Source organism: Capra hircus, chromosome 4 (assembly GCF_001704415.2).
Source record: "Capra hircus breed San Clemente chromosome 4, ASM170441v1, whole genome shotgun sequence".
In the NCBI taxonomy this organism is placed as follows: domain Eukaryota; kingdom Metazoa; phylum Chordata; class Mammalia; order Artiodactyla; family Bovidae; genus Capra; species Capra hircus.
This window is the reverse complement of record NC_030811.1, coordinates 113,324,430-113,342,155: the sequence shown is the minus strand read 5'-3', so window position 1 is coordinate 113,342,155 and position 17,726 is coordinate 113,324,430. Positions and strand designations below refer to the sequence as shown.

Below are 17,726 nucleotides of genomic sequence, written 5' to 3'. Positions count from 1 at the left end.
ATCTGCCTGCAGACAGTCTCAGCTGCCAAGCTGTGCTCACACCAGGGTCCCCTGCAGAGGCGGATGGGACTAAGGTAATCATTCTCCTCCTGGCTTCTCCCTCTGAGCCTCTCTACATAATTCAGCAAACACCCCATGGAAAACGGCCACTGCAATTTACTGCCTGACCCGATGAGTGCTGCCTGGAGAGACAGCCATAGAACTGATGCATGAGACCCCAGGAGGGAAACAGCATCATGAAAATGCGGACCCTCGGAGCCTGCACCCCGCTCAGCTGCCCTCTACACAAAGATCACTGCTTCAAAAAGCCCTTTCTGGCAGCAGGAAGTACTCTGTTCCAGGCCCACAAGCAAATGCACTTGCTGCTATTTGGCTGGAGTTTGAAACTCCTGGGATGTAAGGGGGATGGGTCCTCTTAGAAGATGTGATTAAAGCTCTTCTGAATTTCATTTTAGAGAGTTCCCAAATAATCTCTGTGGACTCCAGTCAGATCCTATGTAATATAGCCTTTAAAACAAAAAGGGAACAATGAGAAAAACTATTTTCTTAGCAAAGAGGAATTAAGAGGCAGACTTCCTCCCCCTGTTGAGAAAACGCTTCAAGAAGCCAGATTCAGGGCGAAAGTCTCTAGGGCCTGAATGTGGCGAAAACATTCCTGCTGGACACCAGGGTAGATACATGCTGCCTGCCAGAGGAGTGCGGAGTGAGAAATAGCGGGTGCAGGATGGAGCCAGGCAAACGGGACTCTGTGCTGCCCTGCGCCCACCTTGCCCTCAGCTCCATGTTCAACACGGGAAGTGACTAAGTCCGCAGTACACTGGAGCCTGATGTGTTTGGGGGTGAATGATGAGAGGGTCCACGGCTGAGCTGACCTGGTCCCAAGGGTGGCAGCAATTGCAATGGACCTAGACTAGCTAAAACAATCTTAGAAAGAGGACGAAAGCTGAAGGACTAATACAAATTTCAAAACGTACTCAAAAGCAACAGTAATCAAGACAGTTTGGTATTAGCATCAAGATAGATATATAGACCAATGAACAGTATTGGGTCCAGAAATAAGCCTGTGGGCCTATGGTCAATCAATTTATGACAAGGTGGTCAGAACCATTCAATGAGAAGAATAATGTTTTCATCAAATTGGTCTGGATATACAGCAATACAAACAATTAACACACATAGTTTATGCAAAATGGATCAAATATCTAAATGTAGGTGTATAAAAATACAAAACTCTTAAAGTCATACATAGCAATAAATCTTCCCTTTCTCTGATTTCACAAGGGATTCTCAGATATGACAAAAAAATCATGAAAAACAAAAGAAAAAACTGGTAAGTTGGGCTTTATCACAATTAAAGAAATCTGTGCTTCTAAACAGAGAAGGCAATGGCACCCCACTCCAGTACTCTTGCCTGGAAAATCCCATGGACAGAGGAGCCTGGTAGGCTGCAGTCCATGGGGTCACGAAGAGCCCGACATGACTGAGTGACTTCACTTTCACTTTTCACTTTCACGCATTGGAGAAGGAAATGGCAACCCACTCCATTGCTCTTGCCTGGAGAATCCCACAGACGGCGGAGCCTGGTGGGCTGCCGTCTATGGGGTCGCACAGAGTCAGACACGACTGAAGCGACTTAGCAGCAGCAGCTGCAGTGCTTCTAAAGGTGTTATCAAGAAAATGAAAAAGCAAACCAACGAGTTGAGAGAGTAGCACTGACATATACACACTACTGCGTGTGAAACAGCTAGCTAGCAGCAAGCGGCCGCGTGGCACAGGAAGCTCAGCTCAGTGCTCTGCGATGACCTAGACAGGTGGGAGGGTGTGCAAGGGAGCCCCAGGTGGCAGGGGACAGATGCACCTGTAGCTGATTCACACTGTTGTACAACAGAAACTAACACACCATCGTAAAACAATTATGTCCATCAGCAGATGAACGGATAAGAAAGCTGTGGTACATATATATACACAATGGAGTATTACTCAGCCATTAAAAAGAATACATTTGAATCAGTTCTAATGAGGTGGATGAAACTGGAGCCGATTATACAGAGTAAGGTAAGACAGAAAAACACCAATACAGTATACTAACACATTTATATGGAATTTAGAAAGATGGTAATGATAACCCTGTATGCAAGACAGCAAAAGAGACACAGATGTTTAGAATGGACTTTTGGACTCTGTGGGAAAGGGAGAGGGTGGGATGATTTGGGAGAATGGCATTGAAACATGTATACTATCATGTAAGAAACAAATTGCCAGTCTATGTTCAATACAGGATACAGGATGCCTGGGGCTGGTGCACGGGGATGATCCAGAGAGATGATATGGGGTGGAAGGTGGGAGAGGGGTTCAAGATTGGGAACTCATGTACACCCGTGGCAGATTCATGTCAATGTATGGCAAAACCAATACAGTATTGTAAAGCAAAATAAAGTAAAAATAAAAATTTAAAAAAATAAGTAAATAAATAAATTTAAAAATGAGACAATATTTGCAAATCACTTATCTGAAAAGGGACTTGTACCTAGAATGTGCAACTCTTTCAATAATAAAAAGACAACCTAATACTGTTTAAATGGGCAAAAGATATACATAGACATTTCTCCACAGCAGACAGGCAAGTGGGCAACAAGCACATGGACAAATCAAAACCACACGATACTACTCTTCACTGGGATGGCTAGAATAAAAATTCAGATAATAAAAGTAATGGCCAGGAGGTACAGCAATTACAAACTTCACTCAGGGCTGATAGGAATGTAAAATGGTACAGACAGTTTGGAGAACAAATTGACAGCTCCTTTAATGTTTAAGCACAAAGTTAGGATATGAGCTGCTTCCCTGGTGGCTCGGCTGGTAAAGAATCCGCCTGCAATGCAGGAGACCTGGGTTCGATCCCTGGGTTGGGAAGATCCATCCCCTGGAGAAGGGAACAGAAACCCACTCCAGTATTCTGGCCTGGAGAATTCCATGAACTGTATAGTCCAAGGGGTCACAAAGAGTCAGACACGATTGAATGACTTTCACTTTCACTTTACTATATGATCTAGGAGTTTTCCTCAAAGGTATATACCCAAGGAAATAAAACATATGTCCCTAAGGAAACTCCTAGCTGATTGTAGCAACAGAATGTGTAACAGCCAAAAGGTGAACATAACCCAAATGCCCACTGACAATGAACAAACAGAAGTGTTGTATGTTATTTGGTCATAAAAAGAAATGAAGTACTGATAACACAGATGAACCTTAAAATAGTACGCTGTAATGAGTGAAAGCTGCTGGTCAGAGAAGACCCTGTCCAGCTCTTTGCGACCCGTGGACTGTAGCCCACCAGGCTCCTCCATCCATGGGATTCTCCAGGCAAGAATATTGGAGTGGGTTGCCATTTCCTTCTCCAGGGGATCTTCCCGACCCAGGGATCGAACCCAGGTCTCCCACATTGCCGGCAGACCCTTTAAACCTCTGAGCCACCAGGGAAGCCCAGCGAAGACCATATATTATGTAATTCCATTTCTAGGTCAATAAGAGACAACTTTATAGAGACAGAAAGCAGATCAGTGGAGGTTAGAACTAGAATGAAAAGTAAATTGATAGCTAAAGGGACAAGATTTCTTTTTGAGATGATGAAAATGCTCTAAAATTGGCTGCAGAGAAGGTTGCACATAATTGTGAATATGCTAAAAAGCACTGAATTATACACTTTAAGCGAGAGAGTTTTATGACATGTAAAGTATATTTCAATTAATCTGTTAAAGGACAAAGAAAGGATGGCCACTGTTTTAAAAAATCAATGACAAGTGGCTGGGACCATGATAGATTGTAAAAGTGTTAGTCACTCGGTTGTGTCCGACTCTTTGTGACCCCATGGACTGTAGCCCATCAAGTTCCTCTGTCCATGGAATTCTTCAGGCAAGAATGCTGGAGCAGGCTGCCATTCCCTTCTCCAGGGGATCTTTCCAATTCAGAGATCAAATCTGGCTCTCCCGCATTGCAGGCAGTTTCTTTACCATCTGAGCCACCAGGGAAGCATGGCTCCAACATGACACCCTTTGCCATATCACTCTGTGGAGTTCTTGCCTTAAGAGGTGAGACTGTTCTCCTGCTCTTTTTCTTAACAGCCATGTGACATGGTTTGCAGGTGCAATGTGACCTCAGGCTTGAATCATCCTTGTGCTCTCTAGACATTTTCCTGTCTGGAAAATGCTCAGACACTGATTCTGGAAGGAGGATGAGTTACAGGTGGGACAGAGCCAGCCCCTTTGAACCATCCGGACCAGCCCATCTGCAGCTGCTGGAGGATGAATGAAAATCGTATCAGCCACTGCATCTCATAAACTTCACTTTGCAGCTGTTTATAACAAAAGCTGACTCATGGATGCAAAAGTTTTTTTTTATGCTTTTGATAAAAGAGAGCCCAAAATCAAATTTGTAAAATGCTTCTCAACTATGAAACCTTTAAAGTGTTGCAGCCTCATGCATTTTCTTCAAATGCACACACATACACTGACACACACACTTACATACACACAAACATACACACACGCACATATATGTACACTCACACACACAGAAACACGTACACACACATACACACAGAGATACATATACACTCACACCTAAATTTTAGGCTAACTGAACCCAGAGTAAATAAACTTCCCAAATTTTAATCCTGAATTATTTGAAACCTGAAATATAGTTTCGACCTAGTTTGCAGTTTATCGCACTGAGCTGACCTCCTCACTGTGCTGTGCTTCGTCGCTCAGTCATGTCCAACTCTCTGTGACCCCCCAGGGACTGTAGCCTGCCAGGCTCCTCTCTTCATGGGATTCTCCAGGCAAGAATACTGGAGTGGGTTGCCATGCCCGCCTCCAAAGGATCTTCCAAACCCAAGGATCAAACCCAGGTCTCCCACATTGCAGGCAAATTCTTTACCATCTGAGCCACCAGGGAAGCAAAGTCCTGGGCTACGAGGAATCCATTTCTTTGGCTAGCCTGGGTTTTCCTGGGCTCATTAAGCTATATTTGCAATCAGAACTCACCATCCTGCAGTGCCTGCTGAGCTTTGGAGTGGCACATTTTTGCTGTCTATGTGCACATTAGTTCTTGGCAGGTCAGCCTACATCAGTACTGGGTCTGGCTACCCTACAGGGAAGTGACAGGAAAACACTGCCAGGACTGAGCAGCAATACGCCTGCATCACGCGCCTGATGGTTCCTGTTAATGGAGACACTGAGTAAGACAGAGCCTGTTTCTAAAAGCAGCCAACAAAGGATAAACAATGCAGAAGGTTCTGGGAGAAAGCAGGCTTCATCCCGTCCAGAGATCAGTGGGATCGGAATAGAAATCTTTATCAAAGGGGTTGATTGTTGTTATTAGTCATTCTTCATTAAGCTGAGCAGAGCCTAAATGCGCCCACAGTCTCATCTGACTGCTCTTTTAAAGTTCAATCAAAGCAACCTGGGAGAAGATATCATTTAGCAAAGGTCTCCCATGCACTACAGAGTTTGCGTTCATTCACTCATCTATTTATTTGTTCAACAAGTACCCTGAGCATATGTCATGTACTGTCCCGAATGTCAGAGATATAGTAATAAAAACAAAGGTCTACTGTCAAAGGATTTACATTCTATCAGGAAGAAGCTGAAAATGGTAAAAACCACTAATGTTGTGTTTTGTCAACATTATATGTCAGAGAGTGCTAGTCTGTTTAGATTCATAAATGAGTGGCAGAAAACCCAGAGAAGCAGGATATTAGCAAGTATAAAATCTGAGGTCAGGCAACCACAAAAGGGTAAGGCCTTTCTTTGGCCCATTCTGCCATACTGCTCTGCTCACAGGTCTCCATTGCTGAAGTTGCCTCATGGTCCAACATGGCTGCTTCATCTCTAACCATCACATCTGCATTCACATCAGAAGGAAGGAAGAGGCAGAAAAAGAGCACACCTTTCCCTACAAATTCATATCCTTGAAGTTGCTAGTACACTTCTATGATCTCTTTGCCCACATGTACAGATAGTGAGAGCTGGAAAGGTACATTCTTATTTCCAAGTGGCTATGTTGCTAGCTAACATCCAGGGGCTCTTATGCTTCTATGAATATGTGGACTACATACAGGAGACCCCACTGGAGAGTAACTTTTGGGAAAATAACTGAGGAAATAAACCACAATTTCTTCTCAGGGAACGAGGACGTCTCGTCCTAGCCCTCAAGATAAGAAATATGCTCGCTGAATCCAGGTACTTCTTTCCACAGTACCACAAAATATGTATGATTGTCCCCATTAAGAGAAAAAAACAAGCTTTCAGAAATGTTGAATAACTTTTTCAAAGCCCTGGAGGTGATGTTCCAAGTCTGATTGTAATGTCTGCATCTCATCCAGCCGTACTACTTTTCAAAGAGGAGTCAGCCCATGTTTCAAAACGAGGGGAGTCTGTTCCCTCCGCAGAGGCAAGAGAAGAAAGTTCTACAGAGGAAGCTCACAGCTGTCGTCACAGACCGACGCCCCCAAGAGCTCCCAGCAGCAGAGCTCTGTCATGTCATCAGTTTGGGGTAGGGTGAGCGGGAGAGACAGCCATAGTATGAGGATCTGCTGCTGCTGCTAAGTCGCGTCAGTCCTGTCCGACTCTGTGCGACCCCAGAGATGGCAACCCACCAGGCTCCCCCGTCCCTGGGATTCTCCAGGCAAGAACACTGGAGTGGGTTGCCATTTCCTTCTCCAATGCGTGAAAGTGAAAAGTAAAAGTGAAGTTGCTCAGTCATGTCCGACTCCTAGCGACCTCATGGACTGCAGCCCACCAGGCTCCTCCGTCCATGGGATTTTCCAGGCAAGAGTGCTGGAGTGGGGTGCCATCGCCTTAGGAGTTGACAATTGAGTTCTGAAACTGGTTCTTTCAGTAGTAACTCTGTATTCTGACCCAACTGCTGAACTTGTTTAGGTCTGAGCTGCTTTATGGTGAAGGGGGTAAATCACAGCTATTTAGGCTATTAAATGAGATGATGCACAAAAAGCACTTGACAAATGGCCCAAGTTCAAGAATGTTTCAGTAAAGGAAAGCACATGGAGGAGCGCCCCGGCCCATGACATCCAAATTCACAAAAGTGACAAAGGTGGCATGAATCCAGCTACTCCCTGTCTCTGTCTCCCGAGAGAGTCGACGCTCACCATCAGCTTCAGGCTTCTCTCCCTGTCTCCTGTCACAACTAAGAGCACCCGGGCAGAACACAGCATCCTTTCTTCCTTAGGAACCCCTGGGCAGCCCCCAGGCTCACAGAGAACACGCTCCTAGCTCCTTCCTCTCAGCCCATCCTGACTTTGTGATTCTCCCCTGACATCACATCTTCCACCTCCCAGATCCCAAGGCTAGTGACATGAGAGCGCCTTCTCTCCTATTGCCTCAGATCAGCTGGCTGTAAAGCTCTAGTATTCTTCTGCCAAGCCTCCCCACCAATGCTTTCTTTCCCACCTGCCCTGTTCCCAGCTGACTCCAGTTCATCTTAATCAACTTCCAGCTAAGGAACAAAAGTCACCTTTTAATTGGCCATTTCTGCTCCTGTTTCTTATTGCTTCCCTTTGTTCCCTAATTTTCCACCCCAGAATTTAAACCTCCCTTGGTTTAACCCAAAACACTGTCTCCAAGTGGATGCCCCCATTATTCACCCTGCACCTGTGTGACAGCCCAGCTCTTCTCAAATGTGATTTGCGTTACTCATCTCCATGACTCTCCCACCACCAGAAGGGCTCACACAGTTGATTCACCTCCCAGGAATACACCTGGTTTAAATGCCTCCTTCTCCAGGAAGCCACCCAGGCAATCCATCATCTAAAACACTGGGCTATCTCCTCCTAAGCCTTGCCATGAGTAGCACTTATGGTATCTTATGTAAGCTTTTATTGGGCTGCACCTTATGCATCTATCCAGCTAAAGACCCTGTGACTAAAGAGATACCCAATAACAGTTGCATCATACAGCATTTTGTTCACAAATTACCTCACGGTGTTGCATTTACATTTCTTTGTACGTGTGTCCATCTGACACCAGACTTACTGACATAAGGGACCAGGCTCAAGTTGGGGTCCTGACACAGGCCCTCATCAAATGTGCACGAACAAAAAGGGATCACGGTGTGAGTCTGAATCCAGGGAAAAAATCTCCCATCACTTCCATTACACATCTTCACTGTAGGCAAGAAGCAGTCCAACAGTTCCAAGGGAAAATATGAGAAAATCAAAGCACGGTGCTCCCTCTGGTAAAGTGACACTTTGGATGACATCCCTCATGAGCTGAATGTCCAAGACCAGGGATATCGCCCAAGTCCAGCGGGAGAGGAGCACGTAGGTCAGAAACCCCTGGAGCAACACTGAGTGTGTTCAGGCAACTCGGTGTCTTCAAAGCAAACATGATAACAAACTACCTGCCTCTGTAAAGTGCACACATGCAGAGGAGAGCTCAGTCCTTTCTCTCAAAAGAACCATTTCTAGTAAAGAGGATGAATTCATTGTTTTTAGAAGTGGGGAAATGCTTCTAAGCAAGCAAAACACAGACCAATAGACTTTGGTCCCCCGTGATTCAAAAGCTCTGTACCACGGCAGAAGTCATTCTACGCGCCCATGTACAAAGTGCCTTCTCATTTGTGAAGATCATTTAAACACACAGAACTGTCAGATATTTCATTTTTAAGTGAGCCAGTTTATTATCAGGTGATAAAATCTTAGTCTAGGCTTTTATGTATGTGGTAATGTTTTGTAGAAGTAATAGACTGAAGTTGTCATGCTTAAGCATATGGTGTCACATAGGAGATATATTAATTTGCAGATGCCCAGAAAGTCACAGTTTGAGAACTGAGACATCGTTGTGCCTCCTCTTATCTCTTAGCGGAAAACTGATGGAGAAATACTCCAGATTATTCTTTATATTCCGGGCTTCCCTTGTGGCTCAGTTGGTAAAGAATCTGCCTGCAATACAGGAGACCTGGATTCAATCCTTGGGTTGGGAAGATCCCCTGGAGAAAGGAAAGGCTACCCACTCCAGTATTCTGGCCTGGAGAATTCCATGGACTGTATAGTCCATGGGGTTGCAAAGAGTTGGACATGACTGAGCAACATTCACATTCTTTATATTTTAAGTAAAATAGTGATATAAATGACCGATGAGCACATCCTTTGAGGTTTCTTCCATTTTCTTTCTCAGTTCCTAAAATTTGCATGTCAGACAACTCAAGGAAATGAAAATTCTCATCATCTTAAGTAGTCTCTTTAAATCACATAAAGTTTTATTTTGTGTATACATAAACAGCCCCATCTTCCCTCTCCACTTAAACTGGCCCAGCAGACTTCAATTCGTAAACTCTGTGCTTCAGAAATGTAACTAATTTTTCCTTCCTGGAGGACTGCTTTTCACCTTCGGACTTAACTCTCCCACTTAAGCCAGTACCAAGGGAGGAAAGCAAGAGTGCGATGCATGGCTATTATGGGTCCCTCCCTGGTGGGTCATGAATGTGCCCACAGCCTGCAGGTGATAAGGCAGCTGCCCAGACTCTCAGGATGTGCTCCATTACGACCTGCATCCCTCACTACCTGGAACGAGGCACCAGTGCCCACAGAGGTTGGTGTTAGTCATCCCTGGTTACCAGGTATCCCCCACTGCCTCCAGCTTTCCTTTATACAGACATACACACGTGCACACAATGTACGGATGTATATTCCATATAACACATCAGTCTTGAACCAGAAGCCACAGATCACAGCCCACTGAAACTGACAACCACTCTCAACTGAGCAAACAATCCTATCAGAGTGTGAAGCTGCAGAGAACCACCCAGCATCTGCCTCCCTTGACTTCCTCATAACAGAAATCAACTTTATTTCTTTGGGGAAGCCTCTAGCTCAGGTCTATGTTTCTTAGCCTTTCTACTAGCCAGGGTGACCAACAACACATAAATGCAAGTCTCTGGGTGCGACTTGGAAAAGACTGATGGAAGAGGGGACAGTGGCATGTGCCCCTTGTGCCTTTCCCTCCTTCTTCCTGATTCTTGTCTGGGACACGGATATGATGGAGTGACAGCAGCTATTCTGGGGACCAAGCAAATTGTGAAGACTAAGTAAAGTGAACAAGTGCCAATAACCAGTTGCTTCTGGGTTTTTACTACATGTGAAAATGAAGATGCCTAATAAATATTCTTCAATCAATGTGTCTGATGTTCTGTTACTAACAGAGAAATGTATCTCACAACTGATACAAAAAGAAAGATCCAGAAGAGGAAGGAGAAAACCCCTAGAGGAAGGTCTCAAGGGGAGGAGATCATGTCAGTATCAAATGGATAAAAGAAATACACTTGATAAAGAAGCAATTTTCTTCCTCAAAAATAGGGACATAGGAAGAGAAGAATGTTGAATAAATATTTAGTGAGACCCCACTGAAGCATCTTTCAGACCTGGAAATCAGAACTTACATGTTAAGTGGGGGGGTCAGACTCTCAGTGACAATTAGAACACGCAGAAACACACCAAGAGGAAGGTTGGTGTGGTTGAAGACCCGGCAAGAGTCTGCATCGATTCTCATCTGGACAGCCCTAGGTTGCAGCCAGCGGGAAGCCAGCCTGGTGCAAGCTGACCATCCAGGGGCTTAGCAGTCAGACAGACCACAGGTGAGCCCCGACCTCACCCTGGCTCACTCCCCGTACTTGTTAGATGGGGACAGTCCTGAGAACACATGACATAGGACAAGGCTCAGCCCCAGTGCTTGGGCTCAAATCCAGTGAGTAGTTCCATCTACTAACCAGTGACCTAGAGAGACTCCCAAACGTTCCAGTCTTACCTTCTGTGCCTGTAAAAGCAGAGAGGCTTTTACAGGCACATTTACAGGCACAGAAAGTTGGCTCCGGGGTTGGTCATCATGGTCACTAGGAATAAGTTACCTGATACACATAAAACCCCTGAAGAAAGCAATAGCAATCCACTGCAGTATTCTTGCCTGGAGAATTCCATAAACAGAGGAGCCTGGTGAGCTACAGTTCATGGGATTGCAGAGTCAAACACGACTGAATGGCGCACACCACCCCCTCAACACACACACGTGTGCACACACTTAGGACCAGCATCTGGAATGCAGTCTACAGGTGTCATCTCTGGGTATTACAACCTAGCAAGCTAGATGATTGACACACAGTACTTAGTCCAGCAGGGATGAAAACAGGTGATCAATGGCCACCAGGGAACAAAGGCAATTTGGTACTTAGAAGGGCTGACCCAGAGGCGAGGAAGTGAGAAAGGGCAATGGGTGTGACTCCCTGAAAGGGCCCGGTCACTGAGGAGTGGTGGTCTGGGACTGTGGGCTACTGTCATGCTCTATATATTTCAGAGAAGGTGACTTCTTTAGCCACAGGCTTCCCATGTAGCTCAGCTGGTAAGGAATCCTCCTGCAATGATGCAGGAGACCCCAGTTCGATTCCTGAGTTGGGAAGATCCCCTGGAGAAGGGAATGGCTACCTACTCCAGTATTCTGGCCTGGAGAATATCCAGCAAAAGCCGGACATGACTAAACAACTTTCACTTTAAAAAGGAAAAGGCCAAAGGATGAGGGACATCTTCCCAAGTTTCTTGAGTCTGAAGGGGTCCTCCAGGGGCGCCAGGAACTCTCCTGCTCTGATTGTAAACAGGGGACAAAGGAAAGTGGTGTCCAAGCCCCACAGCCACTGAGCACAAGCAGGACCCCCGCCCCCCCAACCCCAGAGGCTGGAGGAGGAGGGATGATGTCTGGGAGGTGGTCTGGCTGAGTGCAGAGAGGCAGGGAGTGTGGACGAGACTGAGGAGGGATCTGAGAGTAGCTCAGAGACGGCAAGAGACCTGTGGCTGGATGGGGGCAGGGACACACACCTCCAGTCTGAAGCAGAGGCTGGGGTGCACGGGGTATGGGGAGGCACAGGGATGGGGTAGAGACAGGGGCGGGGCCAGGGTGCCACCCTCCCCGAGAGACCATGCCTCAGAAAGTCAATCGCAGACCCTGTGTGTCCTCCTAGCCCACGAGTCCCACTTTTAGCCGAATCCTCCTGTCTCCACAGCAGGCAGGCTAAGGATGTGATGCTGGCTGAAGCCGGGACCCGCAGAGCCAGAACCTGGGAAAGTCCCAGGAACAGAAACCTAGCAATGATCAGACTTGAATTTGATTCATTCTTTGTTTGCGAACACAAAGAACATTTAAAAACAAACTAGGACGCCAGCTCTAAGGTTAAACACAATGTTTAGTTGTTTAGAAATATGACTTAAGATACCTTAAAAAGTTATAAAAAGAAAGCCTGGAACCTGAGACAAAATATGATGTCCAATTATTAATAAAGGAGTGAATTTCGAGTCTGGCAACATGAGGGCTCCTGGGAATCAAACCCTGAACATTTCAGGACCACATGCCCATCTCTGAGGTGGTTCTGCACCAAGGCGTCCAGGACTGGCTCTCCCTGCCCCCAGGTTCCATCCCTGAAATGGTGCGGATGCTGAGCCCAGGGCGATCCTGGCAGACAAAGGACCCAGGCAGTGTTCTCCAGGAGCATCAGCTCTCACTGGAACCAGGTGGGTCTGGCACAGACAGATCTCCTGGCAGGGAGGAGGTAGCTCCCGCCAAAGAAGAGACAGGCAGTAGCTGCGAAGACACAGGCAGGGAAGTGCTGAGCCTCGAAGAGGCCCGAGGCCCCGCGCCCTGGCCAGGAAGGAGGGTGGTGCGGGCGGCTTGGTGGGGTGCAGTCATGGCTGCAAGGTGTCCAAGCAAGTGGGAGACAGCGAGGCAGGAAGAGGAGGGGTGTTCAGAGGGTGGGGGGGGACCCCAACCTGCCATCTTCACAGTGTCCTCCAGGCCCGCTGGCACCCGGTACCATTGCTCACATCTGAGCTGGACCACACTGAGGCTGGAAGGAGAGGAAGATGCTCTTCTCACTCAGATCCTGGAACTTCTGCAAAATGAGATCACCCAGGGCCCAGAGGACCAGCCTACGGGAAGAACCATCCCCCAGTGTGTGCAGACCTGGCCCTCACCAGCCCATCCTGCTCACAGCCTCTCCTCTAGCTGACGCAGAGCCACACCTTGGAGGTCAGGGAGAGGGCAGGGCTATGGCCTGAGCTGCCTTGGGGACTCTGAGTTCCAACCTCAGTTCTGCCCGCGTGTCCAGCCATCTCTGACTGCCTGAAGACACGGGGGAAAGTGCAGGTGAGAAGGTGCTTCGCAACCACGGCCATGTCTGGGGACACGATGCGCTGTCATCCCCAGGCGGGGGGTGCTGCTGAACAAGACACAAGGCAGGCTCCACTGAAAGAGTGATCCACCCCAAAAAGGAAAAGAATGCACACTGTGAAACCCAGGGTAAGGCCAGAAAACCCATGGTTGTTCAGCCATATTTATTGTTCAGTTGTTCAGCTGTATTTGACTCTTTGCAACCCCATGGACTGCAGCAGGCCAGGCTTCCCTGTCCTTCATTATCTCCCTGAGTTTGCTCAAACTCATGTCCATTGAGTCAGTGATGCCATCCAACCATCTGATTCTCTGTCATCCCCTTCTCCTCCTGCCCTCAATCTTTCCCAGCATCAGGGTCTTCTCCCATCAATATTTAAAAATCAGCTATTCCCAGGGCTGATTTCACTCAGCCCAATGATTCCCTTTAATTTCAACATTAAATCAAAGCATTCTTTAGCTGGCGTACATTCATCCCTCTTAAGCGTTCTCACATCATTTGTAGAGATGTGTTTATTATGCAATCAAGAATCCAATGCCCTTTAAACAGTTTCCCCATGGTACTTTTACCTGTACTCAGAGACTTCTCTATGACCCCCAACCAGAGCAGTCCCCTCTCCTGAACCCATGGTTGCTACCTCTCCTGAGATGCCCACCTACCAGGCCTATGGATGCCACAGGTGCCATGAGCTCCACTCCCCAGACTGATGGGCACCCAATGGGAGAGACTCCATGGGGCCAACCTGGTACCTCCCACTGAGTTCAAGCCACACACCTCTGCCCAGGAGATGCGGCAAAGCCCTCGGTCCAATCATCTCCTAGTCTGTGGGCCTCATGACAACTCATATTTTGACGAATGCATTTGAAACAGGAGGGATGGAGGAGGTGGCAGGATGGGCGTGCAGCAGGATGCTGGGCTGTGAAGCTCAAAAAGGACTTGGGGAAGAGCTTGTCCTTTGTAGGAACATTCTCTGATTGGGGGGCTCTTGGGATCTGCCCCTTTGGGTCCAGGAAAGAAATTCAAATGAGCAAAGGTGGAGAAACCAACACAATATTGTAAAGGAATTATCCTCCAATTAAAAGTAAATAAATTCTTTTAAAAAGAAAGGAATCAGACCTAACACCATACATAAAGATAAACTCAAAATGGATTAAAGACCTAAACATAAGACCAGAAACTATAAAACTCTTATAGGAAAACATAGGCAGAACGCTTGACGACATAAATCAAAACAATATCCTCTATGACCCACCTCCTAGAGTAATGGAAATAAACAGAAAAGTAAACAAGTATGACCTGATTAAACTTAAAAGCTTTTGCACAGTAAAGGAAACTATAAGCAAGGTGAAAAGACAACCCTCAGAATGGGAGAGAATAATAGCAAATGAACCAACTGACAAAGGATTAATTTCCAAAATATACATACAGCTCATACAACTCAATACCAAGAAAACAAACAACCCAATCAAAAAGTGGGAAAAAGACCTAAATAGACATTTCTCCAAAGAAGACATACAGATGACTAACAAACACATGAAAAGATGTTCAACATCGCTCATTATTAGAGAAATGCAAATCAAAACCACAATGAGATATCACCTCACACCGGTCAGAATGGCCATCATCAAAAAGTTTACAAACAATAAATGCTGGAGAGGGTACAGAGAAATGGAAACCCTCTTGCACCACTGGTGGGAATATAAATTGATACAGCCACTATGGAAGATGGTATGGAGATTCCTTAAAAAACTAGGAATAAAACTACCATATGACCCAGTAATCCCACTCCTAGGCATATACCCTGAGGAAACCAAAATTGAAAGAGACACATGTATCCCATTGTTCACAGCAGCACTACTTACAATAGCTAGAACATGGAAGCAACCTAGATGTCCATCGGCAGACAAATGGATTAAAAGTTGTGGTCCATATACACAATTCTCAGCTATAAAAAGGAATGCATTTGAGTCAGTTATAATGAGGTGGATTAACTCAGAGCCTATTATACAGAGTGAAGTAAGTCAGAAAGAGAAAGATAAATATCGCATACTAATATATATATACAGAATCTAGAAAGATGGTAACAAAGAACTTATTTGCAGGGAAGCAATAGACAAACAGACGTAAAGAAAAGACTTACGGACATGGAGAGAGGCAAGAAGAGGGTGAGACGTATGGACAGAGTAACATGAACATTTACATTTACACGCAAACTTACATGTAAATTAGATGGCCAATGGGAATTTGCTGTATGGCTCAGGAAACTCAAACAGGGGCCCTGTATCAATCCAGAGTGGTGGGATGGGGAAGAGGACAGGAGGGAGTTTCGAAAGAGAGGGATATATGTATACCTACGGCTGATTCATGTTGAGGTTTGACAGAAAACAGCAAAATTCTATAAAGCAATTATCCTTCAATTAAAAAATAAATTAATTTAAAAACAAGGAATCAGAGCAGCAAGAATGGCATGTCCATGGAAACCACCCTAGAAGAGGCAATGGAAAGGAGGGAGGCAGAGGGAAGACCTGGACCCGGTCTCGCCCCCAGGCTCAGACATGACATGACGGCTCTGAGGCCCGGGGGGCACCATCTCCCCCGAGCTGTCTCCTGAAGCCCCCCAACACCCGGAGGAGAGAAGCAGGCACCATATTGATGACCGCCAGGTTTAGAAGCCCAGCACTCCATTTGATGATGAACCCTGTATTCTTTATCTCAGTATTATGGAAACACATGTACTCAGTTTGTCACAAGAAAATACCAGCTTTACAAACCATGTTTTGAATGTATTAAGTTCAAGGTTCCAGTAAATCACCCACAAACTATCTGTCTTAACAAAATTATACAATTCATACTTACTGACAATTTGTTCTCAATCCTGTTACACCTTGAAAGTGAAAGTGTTAGTTGCTCAGTGGTGTCTCACTTTCAGTGACCCCGTGGACTGTAGCCCACCAGGCTCCTCTGTGCATGGGATTCTCCAGGCAAGAATACTGGAGTGGATTGCCATTTCCTTCTCCAGGGGATCTTCCCAATTCAGGGATTGAACCCAGGTCTCCTGCACTGCAGACAGATTCTTTACCATCTGAGCGACACATTACATGTTATCAGACTTAAAACCCAGCGGCAGGTGAGAGCACACAGACAAAAACAGGAAGAGGATGCTCCTCCCAGGGACCTTGCTCCCTGCCACCTCCAGCGAGGTCAGGAAACCTCTTGAAAGGCAGGTAGCCAAACTCAGACATACATCACCCAGCAATCGGGCAAGGGCTGTAAAACTTCATGTGGGCATTCATAAAGGTGAGGGAGCGTGAAATTTTATTTTTCTTTTGATGATCCTTATTAAAGGTGAGCAAAGCACATTCTAAGAGCAGTTTCCAGCAGGTTATCTGCTGAGGGATTGACCTGAAGTGAGAGTGAGCGTGGCAATCAGGCAGTCCCCCAACTCTGAGCCACTGGAAAACAGCGACCTACTTCCCAACTCAGCGTCTCAATCCAAGCATTCATTGTTATTTTCTCCATAGAATAAAACTATTTCGACCTAATATATTACGAATTTTACAAATCTCTGCTTGGGAATTCCTACTTTAAAAACATTGAATAAATAAAAGAGATTTATCAACATACATGGATAAATTACTCTAGGTCAAAAAGGGCAGATTAAACAACATATTCAAAAGAAATGACAGGCAGACCTTGGAGACACTGCAGGTTTGGTTTAGGCCACCACAATCCAGCAAATACCACAATTAAGGGGGTTACATGATTTGGGGGATTTCTCAGTGCATATAAAATTATGCTATACTGTAGTCTATTAAGTGTACAATAACATTATGTCTACAAATGTACCTGTGATGTGAAGTTATTCGGTCGTGTCCAACTCTTTGTGACCCATGGACTGTAGCCTGCTAGGCTCCTCCATTCATGGGATTTTCCAGGCAAGAATATTGGAGTGGGTTGCCATTTCCTTCTCCAGGGGATCTTCCAAACCGAGGGGTCGAACCTGAGTCTTCCGCACTGCAGGCAGACTCTTTACTGTCTGAGCCACCAGGGAAGCCCAAAAATGTACATATCTTAATTTTAAAAAGATTGCTGCTTAAAAAAAAAAAAAATGCTATCATCTGAGCCTTCAGTGACTCAATCTTTTTGCTAGTGGAGCATCTGAAATACTGCAAGAATTACCAAAATGTGACATAAAGACAGAAAGTAAGCAAATGCTGTTGGGAAAATGGTACCAACTGACTTACTCAGTGCAGGGTGGCCACAAACCTTCAACTTGAAAAAAACGCAGGCTCTGTGAAGTGCAGTCAAGTAAAACACGATAAAATGTGGCATGCCTTATGAACTTTGAAAACAGCTTAGGCAACACTGAATTTTTTTTAAGTTATACGAATACCTAAAAACACTCATACAACTTGATTATAAAATCATTAATATTCCAAAGGGTAAATGGAAAAAAAAGACAATTAACCAAGGAAGAAATCTAAGGTATTAAAGCACAAAGTCTCTAG

General features: G+C 45.6%; 1 protein-coding gene across 1 annotated transcript in view; it reads right to left on the bottom strand.

Annotated features, from left to right (window-relative positions):
- ABCA13 (ATP binding cassette subfamily A member 13) overlaps window positions 1–17,726 on the bottom strand; it is a 389,474-nt gene that overhangs the window by 9,485 nt on the left and 362,263 nt on the right. The window lies entirely within an intron of this gene.